The 12,500-nt window shown below is 45.7% G+C and overlaps 35 non-coding genes and 2 pseudogenes across 35 annotated transcripts in view; all 37 read left to right on the top strand.

The window, feature by feature from the left end:
* Nucleotides 1-14, top strand: part of LOC118956708 — a 119-nt gene extending 105 nt beyond the window's left edge. The window contains exon 1 of the ribosomal RNA XR_005046134.1: nucleotides 1-14. This exon is cut by the window's left edge and continues 105 nt beyond it. This is a non-coding gene — a ribosomal RNA (5S ribosomal RNA).
* Nucleotides 15-191: 177 nt separating this feature from the next.
* LOC118956709 lies at nucleotides 192-310 on the top strand. Its single transcript, XR_005046135.1, has one exon. It is a non-coding gene; the product is annotated as a 5S ribosomal RNA (ribosomal RNA).
* Nucleotides 311-570: 260 nt separating this feature from the next.
* Nucleotides 571-689, top strand: LOC118956710. The gene has a single exon (XR_005046136.1). It is a non-coding gene; the product is annotated as a 5S ribosomal RNA (ribosomal RNA).
* A 177-nt stretch (nucleotides 690-866) lies between these two features.
* Nucleotides 867-985, top strand: LOC118956841. Its single transcript, XR_005046267.1, has one exon. It is a non-coding gene; the product is annotated as a 5S ribosomal RNA (ribosomal RNA).
* A 177-nt stretch (nucleotides 986-1,162) lies between these two features.
* Nucleotides 1,163-1,283, top strand: LOC118956906 (annotated as a pseudogene).
* Nucleotides 1,284-1,460: 177 nt separating this feature from the next.
* Nucleotides 1,461-1,579, top strand: LOC118956711. Its single transcript, XR_005046137.1, has one exon. It is a non-coding gene; the product is annotated as a 5S ribosomal RNA (ribosomal RNA).
* Nucleotides 1,580-1,756: 177 nt separating this feature from the next.
* LOC118956713 lies at nucleotides 1,757-1,875 on the top strand. The gene has a single exon (XR_005046139.1). It is a non-coding gene; the product is annotated as a 5S ribosomal RNA (ribosomal RNA).
* A 177-nt stretch (nucleotides 1,876-2,052) lies between these two features.
* Nucleotides 2,053-2,171, top strand: LOC118956714. Its single transcript, XR_005046140.1, has one exon. It is a non-coding gene; the product is annotated as a 5S ribosomal RNA (ribosomal RNA).
* Nucleotides 2,172-2,431: 260 nt separating this feature from the next.
* LOC118956715 lies at nucleotides 2,432-2,550 on the top strand. The gene has a single exon (XR_005046141.1). It is a non-coding gene; the product is annotated as a 5S ribosomal RNA (ribosomal RNA).
* Nucleotides 2,551-2,727: 177 nt separating this feature from the next.
* On the top strand, nucleotides 2,728-2,846 carry LOC118956882 (annotated as a pseudogene).
* A 177-nt stretch (nucleotides 2,847-3,023) lies between these two features.
* On the top strand, nucleotides 3,024-3,142 carry LOC118956716. The gene has a single exon (XR_005046142.1). It is a non-coding gene; the product is annotated as a 5S ribosomal RNA (ribosomal RNA).
* A 177-nt stretch (nucleotides 3,143-3,319) lies between these two features.
* Nucleotides 3,320-3,438, top strand: LOC118956717. The gene has a single exon (XR_005046143.1). It is a non-coding gene; the product is annotated as a 5S ribosomal RNA (ribosomal RNA).
* A 260-nt stretch (nucleotides 3,439-3,698) lies between these two features.
* Nucleotides 3,699-3,817, top strand: LOC118956718. The gene has a single exon (XR_005046144.1). It is a non-coding gene; the product is annotated as a 5S ribosomal RNA (ribosomal RNA).
* Nucleotides 3,818-3,994: 177 nt separating this feature from the next.
* LOC118956842 lies at nucleotides 3,995-4,113 on the top strand. Its single transcript, XR_005046268.1, has one exon. It is a non-coding gene; the product is annotated as a 5S ribosomal RNA (ribosomal RNA).
* Nucleotides 4,114-4,290: 177 nt separating this feature from the next.
* On the top strand, nucleotides 4,291-4,409 carry LOC118956843. Its single transcript, XR_005046269.1, has one exon. It is a non-coding gene; the product is annotated as a 5S ribosomal RNA (ribosomal RNA).
* A 177-nt stretch (nucleotides 4,410-4,586) lies between these two features.
* LOC118956719 lies at nucleotides 4,587-4,705 on the top strand. The gene has a single exon (XR_005046145.1). It is a non-coding gene; the product is annotated as a 5S ribosomal RNA (ribosomal RNA).
* Nucleotides 4,706-4,882: 177 nt separating this feature from the next.
* Nucleotides 4,883-5,001, top strand: LOC118956720. Its single transcript, XR_005046146.1, has one exon. It is a non-coding gene; the product is annotated as a 5S ribosomal RNA (ribosomal RNA).
* Nucleotides 5,002-5,178: 177 nt separating this feature from the next.
* On the top strand, nucleotides 5,179-5,297 carry LOC118956721. Its single transcript, XR_005046147.1, has one exon. It is a non-coding gene; the product is annotated as a 5S ribosomal RNA (ribosomal RNA).
* Nucleotides 5,298-5,557: 260 nt separating this feature from the next.
* Nucleotides 5,558-5,676, top strand: LOC118956722. The gene has a single exon (XR_005046148.1). It is a non-coding gene; the product is annotated as a 5S ribosomal RNA (ribosomal RNA).
* A 424-nt stretch (nucleotides 5,677-6,100) lies between these two features.
* LOC118956792 lies at nucleotides 6,101-6,219 on the top strand. The gene has a single exon (XR_005046219.1). It is a non-coding gene; the product is annotated as a 5S ribosomal RNA (ribosomal RNA).
* A 260-nt stretch (nucleotides 6,220-6,479) lies between these two features.
* LOC118956724 lies at nucleotides 6,480-6,598 on the top strand. Its single transcript, XR_005046150.1, has one exon. It is a non-coding gene; the product is annotated as a 5S ribosomal RNA (ribosomal RNA).
* A 177-nt stretch (nucleotides 6,599-6,775) lies between these two features.
* Nucleotides 6,776-6,894, top strand: LOC118956810. Its single transcript, XR_005046237.1, has one exon. It is a non-coding gene; the product is annotated as a 5S ribosomal RNA (ribosomal RNA).
* Nucleotides 6,895-7,071: 177 nt separating this feature from the next.
* On the top strand, nucleotides 7,072-7,190 carry LOC118956725. Its single transcript, XR_005046151.1, has one exon. It is a non-coding gene; the product is annotated as a 5S ribosomal RNA (ribosomal RNA).
* A 177-nt stretch (nucleotides 7,191-7,367) lies between these two features.
* Nucleotides 7,368-7,486, top strand: LOC118956726. Its single transcript, XR_005046152.1, has one exon. It is a non-coding gene; the product is annotated as a 5S ribosomal RNA (ribosomal RNA).
* Nucleotides 7,487-7,663: 177 nt separating this feature from the next.
* On the top strand, nucleotides 7,664-7,782 carry LOC118956727. The gene has a single exon (XR_005046153.1). It is a non-coding gene; the product is annotated as a 5S ribosomal RNA (ribosomal RNA).
* Nucleotides 7,783-7,959: 177 nt separating this feature from the next.
* On the top strand, nucleotides 7,960-8,078 carry LOC118956728. Its single transcript, XR_005046154.1, has one exon. It is a non-coding gene; the product is annotated as a 5S ribosomal RNA (ribosomal RNA).
* A 260-nt stretch (nucleotides 8,079-8,338) lies between these two features.
* On the top strand, nucleotides 8,339-8,457 carry LOC118956729. Its single transcript, XR_005046155.1, has one exon. It is a non-coding gene; the product is annotated as a 5S ribosomal RNA (ribosomal RNA).
* A 424-nt stretch (nucleotides 8,458-8,881) lies between these two features.
* On the top strand, nucleotides 8,882-9,000 carry LOC118956730. Its single transcript, XR_005046156.1, has one exon. It is a non-coding gene; the product is annotated as a 5S ribosomal RNA (ribosomal RNA).
* A 177-nt stretch (nucleotides 9,001-9,177) lies between these two features.
* LOC118956731 lies at nucleotides 9,178-9,296 on the top strand. The gene has a single exon (XR_005046157.1). It is a non-coding gene; the product is annotated as a 5S ribosomal RNA (ribosomal RNA).
* A 424-nt stretch (nucleotides 9,297-9,720) lies between these two features.
* Nucleotides 9,721-9,839, top strand: LOC118956732. Its single transcript, XR_005046158.1, has one exon. It is a non-coding gene; the product is annotated as a 5S ribosomal RNA (ribosomal RNA).
* A 177-nt stretch (nucleotides 9,840-10,016) lies between these two features.
* Nucleotides 10,017-10,135, top strand: LOC118956733. Its single transcript, XR_005046159.1, has one exon. It is a non-coding gene; the product is annotated as a 5S ribosomal RNA (ribosomal RNA).
* Nucleotides 10,136-10,312: 177 nt separating this feature from the next.
* Nucleotides 10,313-10,431, top strand: LOC118956735. Its single transcript, XR_005046161.1, has one exon. It is a non-coding gene; the product is annotated as a 5S ribosomal RNA (ribosomal RNA).
* Nucleotides 10,432-10,691: 260 nt separating this feature from the next.
* Nucleotides 10,692-10,810, top strand: LOC118956736. The gene has a single exon (XR_005046162.1). It is a non-coding gene; the product is annotated as a 5S ribosomal RNA (ribosomal RNA).
* Nucleotides 10,811-11,234: 424 nt separating this feature from the next.
* LOC118956737 lies at nucleotides 11,235-11,353 on the top strand. Its single transcript, XR_005046163.1, has one exon. It is a non-coding gene; the product is annotated as a 5S ribosomal RNA (ribosomal RNA).
* A 177-nt stretch (nucleotides 11,354-11,530) lies between these two features.
* LOC118956738 lies at nucleotides 11,531-11,649 on the top strand. The gene has a single exon (XR_005046164.1). It is a non-coding gene; the product is annotated as a 5S ribosomal RNA (ribosomal RNA).
* Nucleotides 11,650-12,073: 424 nt separating this feature from the next.
* Nucleotides 12,074-12,192, top strand: LOC118956739. Its single transcript, XR_005046165.1, has one exon. It is a non-coding gene; the product is annotated as a 5S ribosomal RNA (ribosomal RNA).
* Nucleotides 12,193-12,369: 177 nt separating this feature from the next.
* Nucleotides 12,370-12,488, top strand: LOC118956740. Its single transcript, XR_005046166.1, has one exon. It is a non-coding gene; the product is annotated as a 5S ribosomal RNA (ribosomal RNA).
* Nucleotides 12,489-12,500: the final 12 nt, after the last annotated feature.

Here is a 12,500-nt window from a genome sequence, read left to right on the forward strand (position 1 = left end):
AGGTGCTGTAAGCTTTTTGTCACTGCCTTGTGGAATTTCAACTCTTTGTCCGTTTTTTCCCACAAGGCTGAAATATGTGCCCTCGCTTTGAAATAAGTAAGCAAGGTTAGTTTGTATTTCATCCAACAATCTGTGCTACAAATTATGGCTACAGTATATGCAATTTCATCCACTTTTTGAGATTGCCTTTCGCTTACGGCCACACCGGCCTGAGTACGCCTGATCTCGTCCGATCTCGGAAGCTAAGCAGGGTCGGGCCTGGTTAGTACTTGGATGGGAGACCGCCTGGGAATACCAGGTGCTGTAAGCTTTTTGTCACTGCCTTGTGGAATTTCAACTCTTTGTCCGTTTTTTCCCACAAGGCTGAAATATGTGCCCTCGCTTTGAAATAAGTAAGCAAGGTTAGTTTGTATTTCATCCAACAATCTGTGCTACAAATTATGGCTACAGTATATGCAATTTCTTCCACTTTTTGAGTGACACAAAGATGCTTATCTAAATGGTGGAAATGCAACAGCTGTTAATCAGGCTCACTTTGACTTTACATGGTGCACCAAGAGATAGTTTCTTGCTTACGGCCACACCGGCCTGAGTACGCCTGATCTCGTCCGATCTCGGAAGCTAAGCAGGGTCGGGCCTGGTTAGTACTTGGATGGGAGACCGCCTGGGAATACCAGGTGCTGTAAGCTTTTTGTCACCGCCTTGTGGAATTTCAACTCTTTGTCCGTTTTTTCCCACAAGGCTGAAATATGTGCCCTCGCTTTGAAATAAGTAAGCAAGGTTAGTTTGTATTTCATCCAACAATCTGTGCTACAAATTATGGCTACAGTATATGCAATTTCATCCACTTTTTGAGATTGCCTTTCGCATGCGGCCACACTGGCCTGAGTACGCCTGATCTCGTCCGATCTCGGAAGCTAAGCAGGGTCGGGCCTGGTTAGTACTTGGATGGGAGACCGCCTGGGAATACCAGGTGCTGTAAGCTTTTTGTCACTGCCTTGTGGAATTTCAACTCTTTGTCCGTTTTTTCCCACAAGGCTGAAATATGTGCCCTCGCTTTGAAATAAGTAAGCAAGGTTAGTTTGTATTTCATCCAACAATCTGTGCTACAAATTATGGCTACAGTATATGCAATTTCATCCACTTTTTGAGATTGCCTTTCGCATGCGGCCACACCTGGCCTGAGTACGCCTGATCTCGTCCGATCTCGGAAGCTAAGCAGGGTCGGGCCTGGTTAGTACTTGGATGGGAGACCTGCCTGGGAATACCAGGTGCTGTAAGCTTTTTGTCACTGCCTTGTGGAATTTCAACTCTTTGTCCGTTTTTTCCCACAAGGCTGAAATATGTGCCCTCGCTTTGAAATAAGTAAGCAAGGTTAGTTTGTATTTCATCCAACAATCTGTGCTACAAATTATGGCTACAGTATATGCAATTTCATCCACTTTTTGAGATTGCCTTTTGCTTACGGCCACACCGGCCTGAGTACGCCTGATCTCGTCCGATCTCGGAAGCTAAGCAGGGTCGGGCCTGGTTAGTACTTGGATGGGAGACCGCCTGGGAATACCAGGTGCTGTAAGCTTTTTGTCACTGCCTTGTGGAATTTCAACTCTTTGTCCGTTTTTTCCCACAAGGCTGAAATATGTGCCCTCGCTTTGAAATAAGTAAGCAAGGTTAGTTTGTATTTCATCCAACAATCTGTGCTACAAATTATGGCTACAGTATATGCAATTTCATCCACTTTTTGAGATTGCCTTTCGCTTACGGCCACACCGGCCTGAGTACGCCTGATCTCGTCCGATCTCGGAAGCTAAGCAGGGTCGGGCCTGGTTAGTACTTGGATGGGAGACCGCCTGGGAATACCAGGTGCTGTAAGCTTTTTGTCACTGCCTTGTGGAATTTCAACTCTTTGTCCGTTTTTTCCCACAAGGCTGAAATATGTGCCCTCGCTTTGAAATAAGTAAGCAAGGTTAGTTTGTATTTCATCCAACAATCTGTGCTACAAATTATGGCTACAGTATATGCAATTTCATCCACTTTTTGAGATTGCCTTTCGCTTACGGCCACACCGGCCTGAGTACGCCTGATCTCGTCCGATCTCGGAAGCTAAGCAGGGTCGGGCCTGGTTAGTACTTGGATGGGAGACCGCCTGGGAATACCAGGTGCTGTAAGCTTTTTGTCACTGCCTTGTGGAATTTCAACTCTTTGTCCGTTTTTTCCCACAAGGCTGAAATATGTGCCCTCGCTTTGAAATAAGTAAGCAAGGTTAGTTTGTATTTCATCCAACAATCTGTGCTACAAATTATGGCTACAGTATATGCAATTTCTTCCACTTTTTGAGTGACACAAAGATGCTTATCTAAATGGTGGAAATGCAACAGCTGTTAATCAGGCTCACTTTGACTTTACATGGTGCACCAAGAGATAGTTTCTTGCTTACGGCCACACCGGCCTGAGTACGCCTGATCTCGTCCGATCTCGGAAGCTAAGCAGGGTCGGGCCTGGTTAGTACTTGGATGGGAGACCGCCTGGGAATACCAGGTGCTGTAAGCTTTTTGTCACTGCCTTGTGGAATTTCAACTCTTTGTCCGTTTTTTCCCACAAGGCTGAAATATGTGCCCTCGCTTTGAAATAAGTAAGCAAGGTTAGTTTGTATTTCATCCAACAATCTGTGCTACAAATTATGGCTACAGTATATGCAATTTCATCCACTTTTTGAGATTGCCTTTCTCATGCGGCCACACTGGCCTGAGTACGCCTGATCTCGTCCGATCTCGGAAGCTAAGCAGGGTCGGGCCTGGTTAGTACTTGGATGGGAGACCGCCTGGGAATACCAGGTGCTGTAAGCTTTTTGTCACTGCCTTGTGGAATTTCAACTCTTTGTCCGTTTTTTCCCACAAGGCTGAAATATGTGCCCTCGCTTTGAAATAAGTAAGCAAGGTTAGTTTGTATTTCATCCAACAATCTGTGCTACAAATTATGGCTACAGTATATGCAATTTCATCCACTTTTTGAGATTGCCTTTCGCTTACGGCCACACCGGCCTGAGTACGCCTGATCTCGTCCGATCTCGGAAGCTAAGCAGGGTCGGGCCTGGTTAGTACTTGGATGGGAGACCGCCTGGGAATACCAGGTGCTGTAAGCTTTTTGTCACTGCCTTGTGGAATTTCAACTCTTTGTCCGTTTTTTCCCACAAGGCTGAAATATGTGCCCTCGCTTTGAAATAAGTAAGCAAGGTTAGTTTGTATTTCATCCAACAATCTGTGCTACAAATTATGGCTACAGTATATGCAATTTCATCCACTTTTTGAGATTGCCTTTCGCTTACGGCCACACCGGCCTGAGTACGCCTGATCTCGTCCGATCTCGGAAGCTAAGCAGGGTCGGGCCTGGTTAGTACTTGGATGGGAGACCGCCTGGGAATACCAGGTGCTGTAAGCTTTTTGTCACTGCCTTGTGGAATTTCAACTCTTTGTCCGTTTTTTCCCACAAGGCTGAAATATGTGCCCTCGCTTTGAAATAAGTAAGCAAGGTTAGTTTGTATTTCATCCAACAATCTGTGCTACAAATTATGGCTACAGTATATGCAATTTCTTCCACTTTTTGAGTGACACAAAGATGCTTATCTAAATGGTGGAAATGCAACAGCTGTTAATCAGGCTCACTTTGACTTTACATGGTGCACCAAGAGATAGTTTCTTGCTTACGGCCACACCGGCCTGAGTACGCCTGATCTCGTCCGATCTCGGAAGCTAAGCAGGGTCGGGCCTGGTTAGTACTTGGATGGGAGACCGCCTGGGAATACCAGGTGCTGTAAGCTTTTTGTCACCGCCTTGTGGAATTTCAACTCTTTGTCCGTTTTTTCCCACAAGGCTGAAATATGTGCCCTCGCTTTGAAATAAGTAAGCAAGGTTAGTTTGTATTTCATCCAACAATCTGTGCTACAAATTATGGCTACAGTATATGCAATTTCATCCACTTTTTGAGATTGCCTTTCGCATGCGGCCACACTGGCCTGAGTACGCCTGATCTCGTCCGATCTCGGAAGCTAAGCAGGGTCGGGCCTGGTTAGTACTTGGATGGGAGACCGCCTGGGAATACCAGGTGCTGTAAGCTTTTTGTCACTGCCTTGTGGAATTTCAACTCTTTGTCCGTTTTTTCCCACAAGGCTGAAATATGTGCCCTCGCTTTGAAATAAGTAAGCAAGGTTAGTTTGTATTTCATCCAACAATCTGTGCTACAAATTATGGCTACAGTATATGCAATTTCATCCACTTTTTGAGATTGCCTTTCGCATGCGGCCACACTGGCCTGAGTACGCCTGATCTCGTCCGATCTCGGAAGCTAAGCAGGGTCGGGCCTGGTTAGTACTTGGATGGGAGACCGCCTGGGAATACCAGGTGCTGTAAGCTTTTTGTCACTGCCTTGTGGAATTTCAACTCTTTGTCCGTTTTTTCCCACAAGGCTGAAATATGTGCCCTCGCTTTGAAATAAGTAAGCAAGGTTAGTTTGTATTTCATCCAACAATCTGTGCTACAAATTATGGCTACAGTATATGCAATTTCATCCACTTTTTGAGATTGCCTTTTGCTTACGGCCACACCGGCCTGAGTACGCCTGATCTCGTCCGATCTCGGAAGCTAAGCAGGGTCGGGCCTGGTTAGTACTTGGATGGGAGACCGCCTGGGAATACCAGGTGCTGTAAGCTTTTTGTCACTGCCTTGTGGAATTTCAACTCTTTGTCCGTTTTTTCCCACAAGGCTGAAATATGTGCCCTCGCTTTGAAATAAGTAAGCAAGGTTAGTTTGTATTTCATCCAACAATCTGTGCTACAAATTATGGCTACAGTATATGCAATTTCATCCACTTTTTGAGATTGCCTTTCGCTTACGGCCACACCGGCCTGAGTACGCCTGATCTCGTCCGATCTCGGAAGCTAAGCAGGGTCGGGCCTGGTTAGTACTTGGATGGGAGACCGCCTGGGAATACCAGGTGCTGTAAGCTTTTTGTCACTGCCTTGTGGAATTTCAACTCTTTGTCCGTTTTTTCCCACAAGGCTGAAATATGTGCCCTCGCTTTGAAATAAGTAAGCAAGGTTAGTTTGTATTTCATCCAACAATCTGTGCTACAAATTATGGCTACAGTATATGCAATTTCATCCACTTTTTGAGATTGCCTTTCGCTTACGGCCACACCGGCCTGAGTACGCCTGATCTCGTCCGATCTCGGAAGCTAAGCAGGGTCGGGCCTGGTTAGTACTTGGATGGGAGACCGCCTGGGAATACCAGGTGCTGTAAGCTTTTTGTCACTGCCTTGTGGAATTTCAACTCTTTGTCCGTTTTTTCCCACAAGGCTGAAATATGTGCCCTCGCTTTGAAATAAGTAAGCAAGGTTAGTTTGTATTTCATCCAACAATCTGTGCTACAAATTATGGCTACAGTATATGCAATTTCTTCCACTTTTTGAGTGACACAAAGATGCTTATCTAAATGGTGGAAATGCAACAGCTGTTAATCAGGCTCACTTTGACTTTACATAGTGCACCAAGAGATAGTTTCTCGCTTACGGCCACACCGGCCTGAGTACGCCTGATCTCGTCCGATCTCGGAAGCTAAGCAGGGTCGGGCCTGGTTAGTACTTGGATGGGAGACCGCCTGGGAATACCAGGTGCTGTAAGCTTTTTGTCACTGCCTTGTGGAATTTCAACTCTTTGTCCGTTTTTTCCCACAAGGCTGAAATATGTGCCCTCGCTTTGAAATAAGTAAGCAAGGTTAGTTTGTATTTCATCCAACAATCTGTGCTACAAATTATGGCTACAGTATATGCAATTTCTCGCTGATCTCGTCCGATCTCGGAAGCTAAGCAGGGTCGGGCCTGGTTAGTACTTGGATGGGAGACCGCCTGGGAATACCAGGTGCTGTAAGCTTTTTGTCACTGCCTTGTGGAATTTCAACTCTTTGTCCGTTTTTTCCCACAAGGCTGAAATATGTGCCCTCGCTTTGAAATAAGTAAGCAAGGTTAGTTTGTATTTCATCCAACAATCTGTGCTACAAATTATGGCTACAGTATATGCAATTTCATCCACTTTTTGAGATTGCCTTTAGCTTACGGCCACACCGGCCTGAGTACGCCTGATCTCGTCTGATCTCGGAAGCTAAGCAGGGTCGGGCCTGGTTAGTACTTGGATGGGAGACCGCCTGGGAATACCAGGTGCTGTAAGCTTTTTGTCACTGCCTTGTGGAATTTCAACTCTTTGTCCGTTTTTTCCCACAAGGCTGAAATATGTGCCCTCGCTTTGAAATAAGTAAGCAAGGTTAGTTTGTATTTCATCCAACAATCTGTGCTACAAATTATGGCTACAGTATATGCAATTTCTTCCACTTTTTGAGTGACACAAAGATGCTTATCTAAATGGTGGAAATGCAACAGCTGTTAATCAGGCTCACTTTGACTTTACATAGTGCACCAAGAGATAGTTTCTAGCTTACGGCCACACCGGCCTGAGTACGCCTGATCTCGTCCGATCTCGGAAGCTAAGCAGGGTCGGGCCTGGTTAGTACTTGGATGGGAGACCGCCTGGGAATACCAGGTGCTGTAAGCTTTTTGTCACTGCCTTGTGGAATTTCAACTCTTTGTCCGTTTTTTCCCACAAGGCTGAAATATGTGCCCTCGCTTTGAAATAAGTAAGCAAGGTTAGTTTGTATTTCATCCAACAATCTGTGCTACAAATTATGGCTACAGTATATGCAATTTCATCCACTTTTTGAGATTGCCTTTCGCTTACGGCCACACCGGCCTGAGTACGCCTGATCTCGTCCGATCTCGGAAGCTAAGCAGGGTCGGGCCTGGTTAGTACTTGGATGGGAGACCGCCTGGGAATACCAGGTGCAGTAAGCTTTTTGTCACTGCCTTGTGGAATTTCAACTCTTTGTCCGTTTTTTCCCACAAGGCTGAAATATGTGCCCTCGCTTTGAAATAAGTAAGCAAGGTTAGTTTGTATTTCATCCAACAATCTGTGCTACAAATTATGGCTACAGTATATGCAATTTCATCCACTTTTTGAGATTGCCTTTCGCTTACGGCCACACCGGCCTGAGTACGCCTGATCTCGTCCGATCTCGGAAGCTAAGCAGGGTCGGGCCTGGTTAGTACTTGGATGGGAGACCGCCTGGGAATACCAGGTGCTGTAAGCTTTTTGTCACTGCCTTGTGGAATTTCAACTCTTTGTCCGTTTTTTCCCACAAGGCTGAAATATGTGCCCTCGCTTTGAAATGAGTAAGCAAGGTTAGTTTGTATTTCATCCAACAATCTGTGCTACAAATTATGGCTACAGTATATGCAATTTCATCCACTTTTTGAGATTGCCTTTCGCTTACGGCCACACCGGCCTGAGTACGCCTGATCTCGTCCGATCTCGGAAGCTAAGCAGGGTCGGGCCTGGTTAGTACTTGGATGGGAGACCGCCTGGGAATACCAGGTGCTGTAAGCTTTTTGTCACTGCCTTGTGGAATTTCAACTCTTTGTCCGTTTTTTCCCACAAGGCTGAAATATGTGCCCTCGCTTTGAAATAAGTAAGCAAGGTTAGTTTGTATTTCATCCAACAATCTGTGCTACAAATTATGGCTACAGTATATGCAATTTCATCCACTTTTTGAGATTGCCTTTTGCTTACGGCCACACCGGCCTGAGTACGCCTGATCTCGTCCGATCTCGGAAGCTAAGCAGGGTCGGGCCTGGTTAGTACTTGGATGGGAGACCGCCTGGGAATACCAGGTGCTGTAAGCTTTTTGTCACTGCCTTGTGGAATTTCAACTCTTTGTCCGTTTTTTCCCACAAGGCTGAAATATGTGCCCTCGCTTTGAAATAAGTAAGCAAGGTTAGTTTGTATTTCATCCAACAATCTGTGCTACAAATTATGGCTACAGTATATGCAATTTCATCCACTTTTTGAGATTGCCTTTCGCTTACGGCCACACCGGCCTGAGTACGCCTGATCTCGTCCGATCTCGGAAGCTAAGCAGGGTCGGGCCTGGTTAGTACTTGGATGGGAGACCGCCTGGGAATACCAGGTGCTGTAAGCTTTTTGTCACTGCCTTGTGGAATTTCAACTCTTTGTCCGTTTTTTCCCACAAGGCTGAAATATGTGCCCTCGCTTTGAAATAAGTAAGCAAGGTTAGTTTGTATTTCATCCAACAATCTGTGCTACAAATTATGGCTACAGTATATGCAATTTCTTCCACTTTTTGAGTGACACAAAGATGCTTATCTAAATGGTGGAAATGCAACAGCTGTTAATCAGGCTCACTTTGACTTTACATAGTGCACCAAGAGATAGTTTCTCGCTTACGGCCACACCGGCCTGAGTACGCCTGATCTCGTCCGATCTCGGAAGCTAAGCAGGGTCGGGCCTGGTTAGTACTTGGATGGGAGACCGCCTGGGAATACCAGGTGCTGTAAGCTTTTTGTCACTGCCTTGTGGAATTTCAACTCTTTGTCCTTTTTTTCCCACAAGGCTGAAATATGTGCCCTCGCTTTGAAATGAGTAAGCAAGGTTAGTTTGTATTTCATCCAACAATCTGTGCTACAAATTATGGCTACAGTATATGCAATTTCTCGCTGATCTCGTCCGATCTCGGAAGCTAAGCAGGGTTGGGCCTGGTTAGTACTTGGATGGGAGACCGCCTGGGAATACCAGGTGCTGTAAGCTTTTTGTCACTGCCTTGTGGAATTTCAACTCTTTGTCCGTTTTTTCCCACAAGGCTGAAATATGTGCCCTCGCTTTGAAATAAGTAAGCAAGGTTAGTTTGTATTTCATCCAACAATCTGTGCTACAAATTATGGCTACAGTATATGCAATTTCATCCACTTTTTGAGATTGCCTTTTGCTTACGGCCACACCGGCCTGAGTACGCCTGATCTCGTCCGATCTCGGAAGCTAAGCAGGGTCGGGCCTGGTTAGTACTTGGATGGGAGACCGCCTGGGAATACCAGGTGCTGTAAGCTTTTTGTCACTGCCTTGTGGAATTTCAACTCTTTGTCCGTTTTTTCCCACAAGGCTGAAATATGTGCCCTCGCTTTGAAATAAGTAAGCAAGGTTAGTTTGTATTTCATCCAACAATCTGTGCTACAAATTATGGCTACAGTATATGCAATTTCATCCACTTTTTGAGATTGCCTTTCGCTTACGGCCACACCGGCCTGAGTACGCCTGATCTCGTCCGATCTCGGAAGCTAAGCAGGGTCGGGCCTGGTTAGTACTTGGATGGGAGACCGCCTGGGAATACCAGGTGCTGTAAGCTTTTTGTCACTGCCTTGTGGAATTTCAACTCTTTGTCCGTTTTTTCCCACAAGGCTGAAATATGTGCCCTCGCTTTGAAATAAGTAAGCAAGGTTAGTTTGTATTTCATCCAACAATCTGTGCTACAAATTATGGCTACAGTATATGCAATTTCTCGCTGATCTTGTCCGATCTCGGAAGCTAAGCAGGGTCGGGCCTGGTTAGTACTTGGATGGGAGACCGCCTGGGAATACCAGGTGCTGTAAGCTTTTTGTCACTGCCTTGTGGAATTTCAACTCTTTGTCCGTTTTTTCCCACAAGGCTGAAATATGTGCCCTCGCTTTGAAATAAGTAAGCAAGGTTAGTTTGTATTTCATCCAACAATCTGTGCTACAAATTATGGCTACAGTATATGCAATTTCATCCACTTTTTGAGATTGCCTTTTGCTTACGGCCACACCGGCCTGAGTACGCCTGATCTCGTCCGATCTCGGAAGCTAAGCAGGGTCGGGCCTGGTTAGTACTTGGATGGGAGACCGCCTGGGAATACCAGGTGCTGTAAGCTTTTTGTCACTGCCTTGTGGAATTTCAACTCTTTGTCCGTTTTTTCCCACAAGGCTGAAATATGTGCCCTCGCTTTGAAATAAGTAAGCAAGGTTAGTTTGTATTTCATCCAACAATCTGTGCTACAAATTATGGCTACAGTATATGCAATTTCATCCACTTTTTGAGATTGCCTTTCGCTTACGGCCACACCGGCCTGAGTACGCCTGATCTCGTCCGATCTCGGAAGCTAAGCAGGGTCGGGCCTGGTTAGTACTTGGATGGGAGACCGCCTGGGAATACCAGGTGCTGTAAGCTTTTTGTCACTGCCTTGTGGAATTTCAACTCTTTGTCCGTTTTTTCCCACAAGGCTGAAATATGTGCCCTCGCTTTGAAATAAGTAAGCAAGGTTAGTTTGTATTTCATCCAACAATCTGTGCTACAAATTATGGCTACAGTATATGCAATTTCATCCACTTTTTGAGATTGCCTTTCGCTTACGGCCACACCGGCCTGAGTACGCCTGATCTCGTCCGATCTCGGAAGCTAAGCAGGGTCGGGCCTGGTTAGTACTTGGATGGGAGACCGCCTGGGAATACCAGGTGCTGTAAGCTTTTTGTCACTGCCTTGTGGAATTTCAACTCTTTGTCCGTTTTTTCCCACAAGGCTGAAATATGTGCCCTCGCTTTGAAATAAGTAAGCAAGGTTAGTTTGTATTTCATCCAACAATCTGTGCTACAAATTATGGCTACAGTATATGCAATTTCTTCCACTTTTTGAGTGACACAAAGATGCTTATCTAAATGGTGGAAATGCAACAGCTGTTAATCAGGCTCACTTTGACTTTACATAGTGCACCAAGAGATAGTTTCTCGCTTACGGCCACACCGGCCTGAGTACGCCTGATCTCGTCCGATCTCGGAAGCTAAGCAGGGTCGGGCCTGGTTAGTACTTGGATGGGAGACCGCCTGGGAATACCAGGTGCTGTAAGCTTTTTGTCACTGCCTTGTGGAATTTCAACTCTTTGTCCGTTTTTTCCCACAAGGCTGAAATATGTGCCCTCGCTTTGAAATAAGTAAGCAAGGTTAGTTTGTATTTCATCCAACAATCTGTGCTACAAATTATGGCTACAGTATATGCAATTTCTCGCTGATCTCGTCCGATCTCGGAAGCTAAGCAGGGTCGGGCCTGGTTAGTACTTGGATGGGAGACCGCCTGGGAATACCAGGTGCTGTAAGCTTTTTGTCACTGCCTTGTGGAATTTCAACTCTTTGTCCGTTTTTTCCCACAAGGCTGAAATATGTGCCCTCGCTTTGAAATAAGTAAGCAAGGTTAGTTTGTATTTCATCCAACAATCTGTGCTACAAATTATGGCTACAGTATATGCAATTTCATCCACTTTTTGAGATTGCCTTTCGCTTACGGCCACACCGGCCTGAGTACGCCTGATCTCGTCCGATCTCGGAAGCTAAGCAGGGTCGGGCCTGGTTAGTACTTGGATGGGAGACCGCCTGGGAATACCAGGTGCTGTAAGCTTTTTGTCACTGCCTTGTGGAATTTCAACTCTTTGTCCGTTTTTTCCCACAAGGCTGAAATATGTGCCCTCGCTTTGAAATAAGTAAGCAAGGTTAGTTTGTATTTCATCCAACAATCTGTGCTACAAATTATGGCTACAGTATATGCAATTTCATCCACTTTTTGAGATTGCCTTTCGCTTACGGCCACACCGGCCTGAGTACGCCTGATCTCGTCCGATCTCGGAAGCTAAGCAGGGTCGGGCCTGGTTAGTACTTGGATGGGAGACCGCCTGGGAATACCAGGTGCTGTAAGCTTTTTGTCACTGCCTTGTGGAATTTCAACTCTTTGTCCGTTTTTTCCCACAAGGCTGAAATATGTGCCCTCGCTTTGAAATGAGTAAGCAAGGTTAGTTTGTATTTCATCCAACAATCTGTGCTACAAATTATGGCTACAGTATATGCAATTTCTCGCTGATCTCGTCCGATCTCGGAAGCTAAGCAGGGTTGGGCCTGGTTAGTACTTGGATGGGAGACCGCCTGGGAATACCAGGTGCTGTAAGCTTTTTGTCACTGCCTTGTGGAATTTCAACTCTTTGTCCGTTTTTTCCCACAAGGCTGAAATATGTGCCCTCGCTTTGAAATAAGTAAGCAAGGTTAGTTTGTATTTCATCCAACAATCTGTGCTACAAATTATGGCTACAGTATATGCAATTTCATCCACTTTTTGAGATTGCCTTTTGCTTACGGCCACACCGGCCTGAGTACGCCTGATCTCGTCCGATCTCGGAAGCTAAGCAGGGTCGGGCCTGGTTAGTACTTGGATGGGAGACCGCCTGGGAATACCAGGTGCTGTAAGCTTTTTGTCACTGCCTTGTGGAATTTCAACTCTTTGTCCGTTTTTTCCCACAAGGCTGAAATATGTGCCCTCGCTTTGAAATAAGTAAGCAAGGTTAGTTTGTATTTCATCCAACAATCTGTGCTACAAATTATGGCTACAGTATATGCAATTTCATCCACTTTTTGAGATTGCATTTCGCTTACGGCCACACCGGCCTGAGTACGCCTGATCTCGTCCGATCTCGGAAGCTAAGCAGGGTCGGGCCTGGTTAGTACTTGGATGGGAGACCGCCTGGGAATACCAGGTGCTGTAAGCTTTTTGTCACTGC

Source organism: Oncorhynchus mykiss, unplaced genomic scaffold, assembly GCF_013265735.2.
Source record: "Oncorhynchus mykiss isolate Arlee unplaced genomic scaffold, USDA_OmykA_1.1 un_scaffold_431, whole genome shotgun sequence".
In the NCBI taxonomy this organism is placed as follows: Eukaryota; Metazoa; Chordata; class Actinopteri; order Salmoniformes; family Salmonidae; genus Oncorhynchus; species Oncorhynchus mykiss.